Source organism: Vulpes lagopus, chromosome 4 (assembly GCF_018345385.1).
Source record: "Vulpes lagopus strain Blue_001 chromosome 4, ASM1834538v1, whole genome shotgun sequence".
Lineage (NCBI taxonomy): Eukaryota > Metazoa > Chordata > Mammalia > Carnivora > Canidae > Vulpes > Vulpes lagopus.
The window spans coordinates 45672344-45688721 of record NC_054827.1 but is presented as its reverse complement, the minus strand read 5'-3'; the positions used below and the strand labels follow the sequence as shown (position 1 = coordinate 45688721).

The 16378-nt window shown below is 37.5% G+C and overlaps 1 pseudogene; it reads left to right on the top strand.

Moving 5' to 3' along the window:
• The first annotated feature begins 14455 nt into the window (after positions 1-14455).
• LOC121488718 lies at positions 14456-15490 on the top strand (annotated as a pseudogene).
• The last annotated feature ends 888 nt before the right edge of the window (positions 15491-16378 follow it).

The window sequence follows — 16378 nt, the reverse complement described above, 5'->3', positions numbered from 1 at the left end:
TTCTTCAACTATTTATTGTTTCATTTCTCTCCCCTCCATCAACGAATCCAGTTACCCATATATAAGGGTGACTGATGTCCCACAGCTCACCGGTCTTATTTTTATTTTTAAAATTCCTTTTTTTTTTTCTGTTTCACATTCAACAGTTTCTTCCTCTATGGCTTTGAATTTACTAACTTTTTCTTCTGAAATGTCTAATCTATTATTAACTTCATCCAGTGAATTCTTCATCTCAGACATCTGGAAAGCTGATTTGAGTCTTTTGTATATCTCCCAAGCCTCTATTTAATCTTAATGTAACATTGAGAGAAATTAAATTTTAAAATTATTTAACAGTCAAGGCATTGGGTAAATTAATTAATTTTGATTATTGCCATTATCTCATTGATCTAGAGATTTTGTTTAGCTTATATAATAAAATTTAATACTTTTCTAGAAAATACATCTTTTTCCATTCTCTTTTTTCTCCTCCCTCCCTAACATCACCTTCTCTTGCTTTTCAGGTATCCTTATTAACAACCTGTGTGTAAATTTCTTTATTCAGGTTCACACTCGCTTATCCAAACACAATCACATGCACACAAACACACATACCCCACACACACATGCTCATATTTGTAAACATGTATATACGGGGTATTTTTTTTCTGAAAAGATGGGATTATATTATACAACTTCTCCCTTATCCTTGCTTAACAATGAGAGGGGCACCTGGGTGGCTTAGCCAGTTAAGAGTCTGCCTTCAGCTGAGGTCATAATCCGGGAGTCCTAGGATGGAGCCCTGCATTGGGCTCCCTGCTCAATGGGGAGTCTGCTTCTCCATCTCCCTTTCCCCCTGCTTGTGCTCTCTCTATATATAAAATAAAAAATTAAACAAAACAAAACATGTATTAGTACATGCCAAGTTTGATTATTTCATTAAGACGGTAGGTAGTTCCTAGGGGTGCCTGGGTGGCTCAGTCAGTTAAGCATCTGACTCTTGATTTTGGCTCAGGTCATGATCTCAGGATCTTGAGATCAAGCCCCATGTCGGGCCCTTTGCTTAGTGCAGAGTCTACTTGTCTCTCTCCCTCCCCCTCTGCCCTTCACACACTTGTGCTCTCTCTCCTATGTCTCTAAAATAAATAAATAAAATCTTTTTTAAAAAAATGGTAGTTCCTAGATCACATTGATATAAACTTCTCCCTGGGGTGATATTTTGGCACAGTGCAAATTATCTTGTTGCCCAATATATTTGGAAGTAGAGGTTTCACAAGCACTGTGATATTCACCCAAATTGATTATTTAATGGGAGTTTCAAAATGGTTATATTGTAATTCTTACATGAATCGCCTGCATCCTCCATCAAGAAGAGTCATCTCTCATCCAGTGGACATAAACTGTCGTTCCTTGCCAAAGGCAGAATGAGAATTTAATTATCTTTCTTAAACTACCAATTTCTGTTGTATCTTATATAATAATTGTCTGCAATGGTCATCTGTAAATCTTTTCTGCTCTTTTTTTCTTTTTTTTTTTTGGTGGTTTTAATTTTTTATATAAATTTATTTTTTATTGGTGTTCAATTTGTCAACATAGAGAATAACACCCAGTGCTCATCCCATCAAGTGCCCCTCTCAGTGCCCGTCACCCAGTCACCCCCCTCTACTCTTTTTTTCTAATAACTTTGTAACTTTGGACTTGTAAAGTTGTATTTCTTTAAAGTTTTTATAATAACTAATCTTTTTGATAATCAAATCGCCCCAAATATTACCAGTGGCAGCTTGAGCAAGCTGACTTCTGTGTCTTTTTTTGTTTTAAGATTTTATTTATTTATTCATGAGAGAGAGAGAGAGAGGCAGAGACACAGGCAGAAGGAGAAGCAGGCTCCATGCAGGGAGCCCGACGTGGGACTCGATCCCGGGTCTCCAGGATCACGCCCTGGTCCGAAGGTGGTGCTAAACCGCTGGGCCACCGGGCTGCCCCCCCCGGTGTCTTTGATATCACCCCAGTAGCCTTTGATGCTTGCTTCTCTTTGGTACATCCAGAAATGATGAGCCCACCTTATCCTTTCCCAGCCCCAGTCCATATTCAACCATTTCTCCGAAGAGCCCTAATTCCCTAGAGTGGAGAAAAGTATGTAAATACATAAATCTGAGCTCCAGCAAGTTTCACTGCTGGAATGTCTTGCTTTTAAATTCTTTCAGTGTGCAGAATATATGTATATATTTTTAACTTGAATTTATATTGGTAATATCCAACTCAGATTTAACATGATTTGGCATGATTTTGTATTTATAGCTCTTCAACACTAAAAATCTTGGTTCCTAATAACTTTAAGATATTTACTGATTTGCTTTATCTTAAAATAAACATAAAATACTTTCAAAATTACAATACCAGTATCACTCCTAAAAATAAAACTATTAACAGAGGAAAAAGGTTCATTTGTAGTTCCCAAATTCATTCTTTTTTAAAAATCCTTAATCTATATCTCACTAAAGATGAACAGAGTTCTGTGTTCAAAGCTCACTTGGAATAATTCTTTTTTTCTCTGAGATTATGTTATCAAGTGGACATATGTTCAAGTTCATTTGTTTCCTTTTTTTCTATTTTTAAGGCTTCCCTTTTTCCTTTTATGATCTAATTTTTTTCAAACATGAAAAATACGTACTTTCAAGGTGGCAATTATGTAAAAAATATATACTCATGGATTTGCTTTTATTCCAAAACCTTTCACCAGGATTCCAAACTACCACCATCTCCACTAGAGGGAACTATTTTTATTCATTTCTGGTTTGTCATTCCAGTGTTTCTCCTTCAAAAATTTTTCCTCAGCTTGCATTTTACAATCCATGAAATGTAGAATATCTGTGCCAAGCAATATACATTTTAGTTCTGATGGCTTTTGAACTTCATAGAAAAGATATCTTACTATTTGTTTTTTGGGGGTTTTTTTTTGTTTTGTTTTTTAAGATTTTATTTATTTAGGGATCCCTGGGTGGTGCAGTGGTTTGGCGCCTGCCTTTGGCCCAGGGCGCGTTAAGATTTTATTTATTTATGAGAGAGAGAGAGAGAGAGAAGCAGAGACAGGCTGAAGGAGAAGCAGGCTCCACGCAGGGAGCCTGATGTGGGACTTGGTCCCAGGTCTCCAGGATCATGCCCTGGGCCGAAGGCAGGTGCCTAAACCACTGAGCCACCCAGGGATCCCTATTTGTTGTTTTCTAGGACTGTTTTGGTCAGTCAATATTCTATTATGAGATTTGTGCAAGTTGTTTTGTGTAGCTGTTATTCACTCATTTTCATTTAGCTGTACTGTTCCATTGTGTAAATACACTACAAATCATTTATCCTTCTGTCAATGGCATTTGGTTGTTTCTGGATTTTTTTTTCTAATATGTATATACTCTCACAAATATTCTATATCAGACAAAGTGGACTTGAGAGCAAAGAAAGCATTTTATAATGGTAGAAGGGTCAATTCTTTAAGAAAACTTAATTCCTGATATGTGTGTACCTAACAACAGTTAGACTAAAGTTTTTAACCAAAAAAGCCACAAAATACATGATGTAAAAGCTGATAGAGCTGCAAGGAGAAATAGATGAATCCACTATTATATTTGGAGACTTCAACATCCCTTTATCAGAAGTGAACAGATGGAGAAGATAGAAAATCAGTAAGGATATAATTAATCTGAACAGCACCGTCAAACACCTGGATCTAATTAATGTCTATAGACTATGTCATCTAAAAATAAAAGAGTACACATACTTTACAAGCTCACATGGAATATTCACCCAGAGAAGTCACATTCTAGGGGCACCTGGGTGGCTCAGTTGGTTAAGCATCTGCCTTCAGCTCAGGTCAGGATTCTAGGGTCCTGGGATTGAGTTCTGTGTTGGGCTCCCTGCCCAGTAGTGAATTTACTTCTCTCTCCCCCTCTGCCCCTCTCTCTGCTCATACTCTCTCTTTTGTGCACTCACACACTCTCTCTCAAATGAATAACTAAAATCTAAAAAAAAAAAAATCACATTCTCGGCCATAAAACATACCTTAGAAATCTTAAATGAATAGAAATTACACAAAGTGTGCTCTCTGACCACAATGGAATTAAACTAGAAACTAATAACAGAAAAATAGCTGGAAAACCCCTCAAGTATTTGGAGATTAAACAATACATTTCTAAATAACACATAAATCAAGGAAATCTTTTTTTATTTTTATTTTTCTTCCCTTTTTTAATATATTTATTGGTGTTCAGTTTTCCAACATACAGAAAACACCCAGTGCTCATCCCATCAAGTGCCCCCCTCAGTCACCGTCACCCATTCACCCCCACCCCCCAGCCTCCTCCCCTTCCACCACCCCTAATTCGTTTCCCAGAGTTAGGAGTCTTTATGTTCTGTCTCCCTTTCTGATATTTCCCACACATTTCGTCTCCCTTCCCCTCTATTCCCTTTCACTATTATTTATATTCCCCAAATGAATGAGAACATATAATGTTTGTCCTTCTCCAATTGACTGACTTCACTCAGCATAATACCCTCCAGTTCCATCCACGTTGAAGCAAATGGTGGGTATTTGTCACTTCTAATGGCTGAGTAATATTCCATTGTATACATAAACCACATCTTCTTTATCCATTCATCTTTCGATGGACACCGAGGCTCCTTCCACAGTTTGGCTATTGTGGACTTTGCTGATAGAAACATCGGGGTGCAGGTGTCCCGGCGTTTCATTGCATCTGTATCTTTGGGGTAAATCCCCAACAGTGCAATTGCTGGCTCTAGGGCAGGTCTATTTTTAACTCTTTGAGGAACCTCCACACAGTTTTCCAGAGTGGCTGCACCAGTTCACATTCCCACCAACAGTGTAAGAGGGTTCCCTTTTCTCCGCATCCTCTCCAACATTTGTGGTTTCCTGCCTTGTTAATTTTCCCCATTCTCACTGGTGTGAGGTGGTATCTCATTGTGGTTTTGATTTGTGTTTCCCTGATGGCCAGTGATGCAGAGCATTTTCTCATGTGCATGTTGGCCGTGTCTATGTCTTCCTCTGTGAGATTTCTCTTCATGTCTTTTGCCCATTTCATGATTGGATTGTTTGTTTCTTTGGTGTTAAGTTTAATAAGTTCTTTATAGATCTTGGAAACTAGCCCTTTATCAGATACGTCTTTTTGCAAATATCTTCTCCCATTCTGTAGGTTGTCTTTTAGTTTTGTTGACTGTATCCTTTGCTGTGCAAAAGCTTCTTATCTTGATGAAATCCCAATAGTTCATTTTTGCTTTTGTTTCTTTTGCCTTTGTGGATGTATCTTGCAAGAAGGTACTGTGGCCGAGTTCAAAAAGTGTGTTGCCTGTGTTCTCCTCTAGGATTTTGATGGACTCTTGTCTCACATTTAGATCTTTCATCCATTTTGAGTTTATCTTTGTGTATGGTGCAAGAGAGTGGTCTGGTTTCATTCTTCTGCATGTGGATGTCCAGTTTTCCCAGCACCATTTATTGGAGACACTGTCTTTCTTCCAATGGATAGTCTTTCCTCATGGATTGGCAGAATTTAATATTGTGAAAATGTCAATGTTACCGAGGGCAATTTACACGTTTAATGTTAAATACCATGGACTTTCTTCAGAGAGTTAGAACAAATTATTTTAAGATTTGTGTGGAATCAGAAAAGACCCCGAATAGCCAGGGGAATTTTAAGACAGAAAACCATATTTGGGGGCATCACAATGCCAGATTTCGGGTTGTACTACAAAGCTGTGGTCATCAAGACAGTGTGGTACTGGCACAAAAACAGACACATAGATCAATGGAACAGAATAGAGAACCCAGAAGTGGACCCTCAACTTTATGGTCAACTAATATTTGATAAAGGAGGAAATCAAAGAAATCTTAAGAGAAATTTTTAGATACTTCAAAGTAAATGAAAAGGAAAATACAGCTTATTGAAATTTGTGAGATGTAGCAAAAGCAGTGTTTCAAGGGAAATTTATAGCATTGAACACAAATGTTAGAAAAGAAGAATGACCTAAAATCAATAATCTAAGCTTCCACTTTAGGAAACTAGAGAATAAGGAACAAATTAGATTTGGGGCACCTGGGTGGCCCAGTTGGTGGAGGATGCAGCTCTTGATCTTGGGGTCATGAGTTTGAGGCTCATGTTGGGGAGTGGAGGTTATATTAACTAATAATAATAATAATAATAGAATAAATAAATTTTAAGAAGAGCAAACTAAATTCAAAATCAATAGAATAAAAGAAATAATAAAAATTACAGCAGAAATCAATGAAATTGAAGACAAGAAATCAGTAGAGAAAAACAATGAAACCAAATGCTGATTCTTTAAAATAAAGTCAGTGAAAGTGATAAACCCCTAGCCTGGTTTACACAGACAAAAAAGAGAGAAGACACAAATTGCCAATCTCAGAAGAGGGACCATCACTGCTGATGCCTTTGGAGTAGGTACACTAGACCTAGATGATTTCAGTTGTGAATTCTACCAAACATTTATTGAAGAAATTGTACCGATTCTCTACAATCTCTTACAGAAGATAGAAGCAGAACAAATACTTCCTAATAAATTCCAGGAGATCAGCATTACCGTAATACCAAAAGCAAAGCCATTACAAGAAAGAAAAAATACAGGGACGCCTGGGGGGGCTCAGCAGTTGAGCGACTGCCTTTGGCTCAGATTGTGATCCCAGGGTCCTGGGATTGAGGCCCTCATTAGGCTTCTTGAATGGAGCCTACTTCTCCCTCTGCCTATGTCTCTGCCTCTCTCTCTGTGTCTCTCATGAATAAATAAAATCTATTAAAAAATAAAGGAAAGGAAAAAGACAGATCAATATATCTCACAAATTTTAATGCAAAAATATTAACAGGTTGAATTCAACGATGTGTAAGAAATTATATACGATGACCAAGTGGAATTTATTCCAGGTATGTGAGACTTGTTCAAAATTCAAAAATCAATTAATGTAATTTATCACATAAACAGGCCAGAGAGGAAAAAGTATAATATAGATACAGAGAAAGCATTTATGACACCCATTAATGGTAAAAACCCTCAGTAAAGTAGGAGTAGAGGAAGCTCCTCTTCAAAAGCCTACAGCTAACAAACACTTAATGGTAAGAAACTAGAGGCTTCCCTAATTCAATCCAGAATCAGTCAAGAATGTCTTTTATGACTCCTTTCCAACATCTTACTGGAACTCCTTGGTCATACAATAAGAACAAGAAAAGGAAATAATAGATATACAATTGTGAAGGAAACTTTGTTTGCAAATGACATAACTATCTATATAGAAAATCCCAAAGAATCAAATAAAAGCATCCCAGAACTAATAAGCAATTATGACAAGGTTGTAGGACAGAATGTTAAGACACAGAAGTCAAATGCTTTCCTATATACCAGCAATGAACACTTGGAATTTGATTTTTAAAACAGTAATATTTACATTAGCACATAAAATTGAAATATTTAAATATACATATATACAAGAATAATATGTACAAGATCTATATAAGGAAAATTACAAAACTGATGAATGAAGTCAAAGATATAAATAAAGAGTATTCCATGTACATAGACAGGAAAACTCAAAATTATCAAGATACGAATTCTTCCCTACTTGATCTGTAGATTCAACACAATCCTAATCAAAATCCCAGCAAGTTATGTTGTGGATATGAACAAACTAATTATAGAGTTTATATGCTAAGCAAAAGACCCAGAATAGCCAACATAATATTGAAGAAAAGCAAAGTCAGAAGATTGATACTACCTGACTTCAAAAGTTATTCTAAAGTGACAGTAATCATGATGGTGAGATAATCACAAAAGAATAAACAAATAGATCAACGGAACTAATCTCTGACCTTTGATAAGGAACAAAGGCAATCAATAAAGGATACTTTTGTCAACAAATGGTGCTGGAACTAGACAGCTATGTATAAATAAATATAAACACAGGTCTTACACCATTCACAAAAATGAACTCAAAATGGGTCATAGACCTAAATGTAACTGCACAACTATAAGATTTCTAGGTTACGGCATAAGGGAAAGCTTAGATGGCCCTGGGTTTGGTGATGACTTTTTTCAAACAACACCAAAAGTACGACGCATGAATGAAAAAATGGATTAAGGGGGACTTCATGAAAATTTAAAAACTTCTGCTGCAAGAAAGGGACACAGTTAAGAGAAAGAAAAGACAAACCACAGACTGGGAGAAAATTTTTGCACAATGCATATCTGATAAAGAACTGGTATCCAATCTAAAATAATACAAAGAACTCAAATTCGTCAATAAACTAACGCAATTTAAAACTGAGCAAAATATCTGAACAGACACCTTATCAAAGAAAGTACACAGATGGGGGGATCCCTGGGTGGCGCAGCGGTTTGGCGCCTGCCTTTGGCCCAGGGCGCGATCCTGGAGACCCGGGATCGAATCCCACGTCGGGCTCCCGGTGCATGGGGCCTGCTTCTCCCTCTGCCTGTGTCTCTGCCTCTCTCTCTCTCTCTCTCTCTCTGTGACTGTCATAAATAAATTTAAAAAATTAAAAAAAAAAAAGAAAGTACACAGATGGCACATAAACATGCACAAAGATGCCCAACGTCCTTAGGGAATTTCACATTAACAGACCAATGAGATAACATTACACGTTAGAATGGCTAACATGCAAAACACCAGTACTACATGCTGACAAGGCTTATAGCCACACAAAATCCTGCACATGAATGTTTATAATAGTGTTATTCTTACTCAGTAAAACTCAGAAACAACCAAGATGTTCAATAAGGGAATGGATAAACAAAGTGGTATATAGTGGCATATTATCCAATGACTGAAAGAGAAATGAGTCATCAAGCCGTGAAAAAATAAGCACATTGCTAAAGAAGTCAATTGGACTATATATGATTCCAACAATATAGAATTTTGGAAATGGGAAAACCAGTGATAGTAAAAAGTCGGTGAAAGATCAGTGGTTACTGGGAGTTCGCACAGAGCATTGAAGAAGGAATGAATACAGTTGGAGCATAGAGGATTTTTAGGGCACTGAAGTAATCTGTGGGATACTGCATTGGTGGATACATATCATCATGCATTTGTCAAAGTCTATAGAATATACAACTCACAGTGAACCTTCACATAAACGATGGACTTAGTTAATAATGTATCAATATTGGAGCAGTTAAAACAAGTGCATTGGGAACACCAGGGCAGAAGCTTAAGGGGGTATATGGGAAATCTGTACTTTATGCTCATTTTTCTGTAAACATAAAAATGCTCTAAAAATCAACCTGTCAATTGAAAAAAGTTTTAGCCACTTAATCTGCATATTTCCAAGTGTTTATAAAATCTTATTAATTCACAATACAACTTTTATCTGATTTTTCTAAACTACCTATATGTTATAAAAATCTAAGGTAGAGTTAATCCAGGTTTATTCTGATGCTCAATTCTTTCCTGAGCTATAGTTAATAAAGTCCAAGCTTGCAAACAAGAATAAAAATCCTTTGGTCCCAATACTACATAACCCACAAATGAAAAGAGTGCTACATATAAAAAAAATCTATAGGTAATCAATTAACCTATGGGTAACTAAACGGTGTGATATTGATGAAACAACAGGTCAGTAGGACAGAATCGATAGCCCAGAAATAACACTTGCACAGACAGGGTCAGCTGATCCTTGACAAAGGAGCAAAGGCAAATCAGTGGCCAAAGGAAAATCTTTGCAACAAATGATACAACTGGACACCAGTTGTTTGGAATCGCAAGGGACATTGAATAGCCAAAACCATCTTGGAAAAGAAGAACAAATAAGGAAGACTCATACTTCCAGATATCAAAACTGACCATGAAATGGACATTTATGGGACGCCTGTTCCTCCCTCTGCCCATGTCTCTGCCTCTCTCTCTCTCTCTGTGCCTCTCATGAATAAATAAATAAAATCTTAAAAAAAAAAAGAAATGGACATTTATGACACAAGTTTGCCTTCCTTGCTCACAACACTTCTCCTGGAAAATGAAGATTTACAGAAGACTTTATCTATTGCAGTTATTTACCAAACAACAATACCTCTGTCCAGAGATCACATTTATTGGCGAATTAAGTATGGCAGTAGGCTCGTGTCCACACAAGTCATGGTCTAACCATCAACCAGAAGCAGCTGGCTTCATAAACTATGGAACGGACTACTGAAGACTCAGCTCTGGGGACAGCAAGATAGTCTTTGTCAAGCGGTTCTTTTGGATTTTTCCTAGTATTTTGCAAATATGAATAATTTATACAGTGAACACATAATCTTATGCTTTTGCAATGCCAATTTAACTATGGATAGATTCCTGGAACAGGGATTTCTGGATCAATGAGGTAAGTGCATATTTGATTTCACTAGGTAGTGCCAAATTTCCCTCTACAGGCGTTTACCATCTTGCATTCCCATCATCAAAGCATGGAAATCTCTGCTTCCTCGTATCTCCAATAGGACAGATTTTTTTTACAGTCTAAAATGTGAAAAATAATGTCCCAGTTTAGTTTTAATTTTCATTTCCCTTATGAGAGAGGATGAATAACCTTTAACATGTTTAAGGGCCATTTTAATTTCTTTTAATATGAACATTCAGTTTTTTAAGTAACTTATTATGTTGCTACTCTTCTCCAGTTTTTAAACACTGTTCATTAATTAGGAATACTGATCCAATTTAAATGTCCTAAATGTGTGTGTAAACATATTTTTATTATTATTGTCTTTAGAGTTTGGATATAGGAGAGTTTTCTTCTAAATTTGTAAGTCATTCACTTTTTTTTAACCTTTTAAGACTAGCTCCCCTCATTTCTGCTCTTGCAGTGGTTTCCTTAGCTACTCAGATATTTTTCTATATGGTTTTTATAATCAATTTGTCCAGCTACAGGAAAAAAAATACATTTTTGTTATGAGTATACTAAACATATAAGATAACTTAGGGTAAAAAAGATGTAATTTCTAGCATGTTTTATAATATTAGTTTGCAGTTTTCAAATGTTGAATGATCATATTTTTTTTTCTGGTGTGATTTTATTGTGTATGTTGATATTGGGCACTTCATTTTCATCATGTTTTCCTTTCAACATCTCTCTATGTGGTTTGATTGCAACCCTTTTCTGTCGTGCATATTTAAGTAAGATGTGTTTTCTTGAATTTTTTGTCTTAGAAGGACTCTGTATTTAGTATTTTTGTAGAGATGGGAGTAAACCAGAGTAGTTTTCCTATCCTCACTACTGGGGGAGGCCGCTGTTGTTACCATCAAGAATCCAAAAGTATGGGGCAGCCTGGGTGGCTCAGTGGTTTAGCGCCAACTTCAGCCCAGGGCCTGATCCTGGAGACCCAGGATCGAGTCACACATCAGGCTCCTCGCATGGAGCCTGCTTCTCCCTCTGCCTATGTCTCTGCCTCTCTCTGTGTGTGTCTCTCATGAATAAATTAAAATCCAAAAGTATGACCTCCCCATGAAGCTATGTCCATGATTTTGAGATCTTCTTTCTCTTGGTCCATTCTGCCAGCAGCTGGAGCACTTTTGTCCCTTGTTCTCAGTCTTTTACTCTACTCCCAGCAGTCTTTTCCTCAAAATATGTTTCTGTTTTTATTGCAGTGAATTTTTCCTGGATATTGCTGAGGTCTTTAAAGAATTACACTACAAGACTTGCTGATTTTCCTGCAGCCCTTAGGGAGTACTCATGGGCTTTTTGTGTTTACCCACATATTAGATGCTCCATTTGTCAGTTACAGTGATTATTTTCAGATTTGCTTTCTGAGGCTTCCACTCAGATGTAGGTGCTCTCTTTGATGACTCAAGAGTTTTGGGAGAATTTCTGGGGACATTCTTTAGCTATCAGTACTTCTCTGACTGTTTCATATACAACTTCTGTATAGACTAAATCTGAGTTACACAGAATCCTACTTTTTTTAGGGCATAAAGCCCCACCCACTGGTGTTCTAGGGTTTCATGGAGTTTCCATTGTCACCAATTTTACTGAAGGTGTCTGTTGTCTTTTTTCTTTTTCTCTCCTAGTTGCTCTCTCTCCAGTCTGAGGGCTTTGAGAAAGTTTTAAACACTATACTGCCATCACCATCTTCTTTTTCTAGGAGTCTCTCATAAAATCTTGAGCAAAATGTTGTCAACCAAGTAAGAACGAAAAATTAAAGCAGACAATTTTATTTGGGCAAATAGAATTGCAATTCGGAAAACATGGATTCAGGTAGAAACCTAAATTTTGTGACTAAGAAGACAAAGAGAGGGCAGGGTTATAAAAGTGATAGGTGATAAGAGTAGTTCTCGGTCATTATACAAAAGAGGAATTAAAACTAGGTTAATTGGGTCGGTTGAGGTGATACGTGAATAGATTGAAATTTGTCAAATTGTGTTGGCTCCTTGCAATCGAAGCATGGGACAATTCAGGTATCATGGTGAGGAAGGAGTTAAGTCCAGGCTGAGGGCTTGCAGTTGGCAAATAGTTCATGGTTCTTCTGATAAGGCCATGCATAAGCTCCTCCTCCCTTATCGTCACCTGACTCTATTTTAAAAGAGACTCTTGTAACCAAATTTGCTTGTTCCATTGTGATATCTCCTTTTACATTTTCTCCCTTCGATCTAGATCTTTCTTGACAAGAAAGCATCAATGATCAATCTTTTGGTTTCAGTTCCATTACATTGCCAGAGTGATTAGTACCTGCTCTGGGTCTATCATGTCCCTCAGAGTGGGGAGTCTTATATCCTCATCTATCTTTAAGTCTAAGACTACATTTGAGTGACAAGTAGACCTTTAAGGGAAAGAGGGTTTGAGCTACATCAATTGAAGTGCCATTTTCTATTGTCAGAGTGTAGGGCAGATGAATACTCCATCTTCTCAGCTAGAAGATAATCAGGGACTATCTAATTACCAAGCACAACTTTGGCCAGAGAGTCTAAGGGTCTTTGTTGGGCTGCTATTGCTTTAGCGACAGATTCCGCAATAATTTCAAGAAATAAGGAGAAGATGACATTATAACCTCAATTACATTTATACCTAACCAGGGAAGTAGGGACTTGCCAAAGGAGCAAGCCCTGAATCATGAAAACCTCCTGCTCGATCTTTCTAACCTGACAGTATAAATTCAGGGAAGGAAGTTTACCAATTAGATCTCTTATTTTGCTTTTGAAAGTTAGGGGCAAAATTAGATTTTTTTTTCTCCTAGCCTGAGATAAAAGGTTGTTCTAAATTCCAGAGGTCACCACTGCTTAGGAATGACCTAGGAGATAAAGATGAGGGTGTTATCTTCGCAGGCCAATGTCAGAGTAAAGGAAAGCAAGAAGAAAGGCTTTCATGTTTAGTTAAAGTGTGAAGTCATGATGTATCATCTTGAGCAGACGCAGTCTACCTCAATGTCCCCTACTTCTCTTCCTGTATGTAGAAGATTGTAGCTGAGAGAACTCCAAGGGGTTTGCAAGGTTTTGTTATGATTTGTATGATTTGTCCAGTGAAGTGGGAGTGAGCCTCCATGACTGGAGATTGTGGAAACTGTATCCCAGGTGAGATACACATTCTCTAAACCATGGAAGGACATCAGCAGGGGAAAGCTTCAACCCATCCAGAAAACATACAAACCATAACAAGAACATCACGATAATGCACACTAAGAGGGGGTCTCTGGGTGGTTCAGTCAGTTAAGCATCTGCCTTTGGCTCAGGTCATGATCTCAGGGTCCTGGGCTCCCTGCTCAGCATTGAGTCTGCTTCTCCTTCTCCCTCTGCCCCTACGGCCCTGCTTAGGTGTTCTCTCTCTGCCTCTCTCTCTCTCTCTCTCCCTCTCTCTCTCTCTCAAATGAATAAATAAAGTCTTTAAACACACACACACACACACAAAGAGATAGTTGAAGTCCAGCTGCAAGGGGTTCAAAGGGTTCAGAAGAAGGAGGTCTGAGGCTTGTGGGAACAAAAATAGCTTTTCCAGAATTATAGAATACAGGATTCCAAGATTATGACCTGACTGCTGGTACACTGTTCCTGCAATATTATAAAAGTCTCCCCATCAATGTTTATTTATAGTCTGAGTCATCTTGCAGGTGAAGGAATGCAAAAACTGAAAAATGGGGTTTGTCAGTGAGCCACAAAGACCCAAGTGGCTATCTTGGGTTTCTCATCACCCCAGCTGTTCTTCACTTTACAGCCACTGTTTATTCATCTTAACTTCTTATTCAGGAGCAGACTGTTGCCAAGTTACAAGGACATAAGGATGGCAAAAGTCTGGCAACAAGGGGCCATTTTTTACAGAAGCAGAATTTGGACTTCACCCACATGTGCCATGCATCTTTATATTGCAAAGACAATAGAAAGAAGGCAAAATTTTACTTATTTGACAATGCCTCCCATGTAATTTATATATCAAATAAGCCTGATTAATTTAACCAATCCTTTAAAATATCCCAGGTAAAAAATACTTCATTTTGAATTCAATTTGGGGAAGTTTGTCATAAATATAGAAGGTCTGGATATTTGGTTAAAATAAGATCACAAGAAAAAGCAAGCAGCATCAAGGCGGCCTACGAGCAGGTTCAGAAGGGGCTCCTGAAACTAAAAGGCGTCGCAGAGCTCGGTGTGACCAAGCGGAGGAAGATAAAGAAGGACAAGGACAAGGCTGAACTCCTGGAAGCGATGGGAACGAGCAAAAAGAACGAGGAGGAGAAGCGGCACGGCCTGGACAAGCGAACCCCTGGCCCAGGCAGCCTTCGAGAAGATGCAGGAGAAACAGCAAATGGAAAGGATCCTAAAGAAAGCATCCAAAACCCACAAGCAGAGAGTAGAGGACTTCAACAGACACTTGGACACCCTTACAGAGCACTATGACATTCCTAAAGACAGCTGGACGAAGTAGCCTCCCCATCCAGGGTAAGCGGTGGCATCGAGGGGAATTGGAAGGCAAAGTTAAGGTTCTGTTTCGTGCCTTTGGTATTTTCTAGAAACATTCTTTTACACATACCCTTGTGTTTTCTGCTGAGACCAATGCTTTCCAAAGCAGTGTGCCCTCTTGCTGGAACTTGATTAAAGTAAGACTGTTTTACTACCCCCCCCCCAAAAAAAATAAGATCACAAAAAACTAAAAGAATACTTAATTATCTATTAACCTAAGTGACAAGGTTTTAAGGACAATTATAGAAGATCACACCTGCAAAAACCTTAGCTTTTTCTTAAAGTAGGCTTCATATCCAGCATGGAACCCAATGTGGGACTCTAACCCAACCCTGAGATTAAGACCTGAGCTAAGATCAAGAGTCAGATGCCCAGCTAAGCTACCCAGGCACCCCAATCCTTAGCTCTTTTTGATTAAAGATTTAGTTTTTCTGAGTAGTCAAAATGTAATAAAGACAAAAATGCAGAATCTTTCTTAGATTGCACTGACAGTAAAGAAACTGTTTATAATTTCTTGTTAAGAATAGATCTATTATCTAAGAGTAGATCTATTATCTAAGAAAATTTGTTTTAATAGAGAAAAAAACCAAACTAGTTGGATCAGTATAGTTTTTATATTAAAACTCATTTTTCAATTTATTTTAATCTTAGCCAGTTTGATAACATATAAAATTTCTTTCCTTTTCCACAACTCCTCCTACAACTTTTTTCTTAAGATCTTATTTATTCATTTGAGAGAGAGAAAGGGCACAAGGCTGGGAGAGAAGCAGAGGGAGAAAAAGAAGGAGAGAAAGAGGAGACTCCATGCTGAGCCAGAAGCCCCATGCAGGGCTCAATCTCAGGACCCAAAGATCATGACCTGAGCTGAAGGCAGAGTCTTAACCATCTGAGACACCCTGGCACCCCCAACTTTCTCTTTTTACATTACTATTTTATCCTATGTTTTTCCTCTTTAAACAACCAGCCTCACTTTAGGACAATATTTTCAACAAAAAAAAATGTTATCTCCATTTCTCATAACTTCCCTTCCTAAAAACACATCCTACTTTCCTGGCATACAGAGATGTTTCCTTATTATTTCTAGTAGCTTTGATTACATATATTAATTAGAATCTTTAATCTTAGAAACCTTAGTCTCTAGTGAAAACTAAGAAGCAATTGTGATCTGTCTATAACTGTCTTTATATCATTATTCTTTAGCATTGCAAACTTATGAATAAACTTTATAATTTCTAGAAGCATTGCCTTTTTAAATTTTCCAACGTAGACTAACACATCCAAATATATTTTAGTTTCTCTGTAATAATAAGCCAAAAGTAGATAAATGTATGTTTAGTACTTAATGTTGTAGTATTTTTGTCCTGTTTAGAAAATGACCTAAGTCTTTACTGAAATGTCATTATTTAACTTAGCAAAACTCTAAGGTTTTAAGTTACCAAAAAGATTTCGGAAGACTTTTAAAAG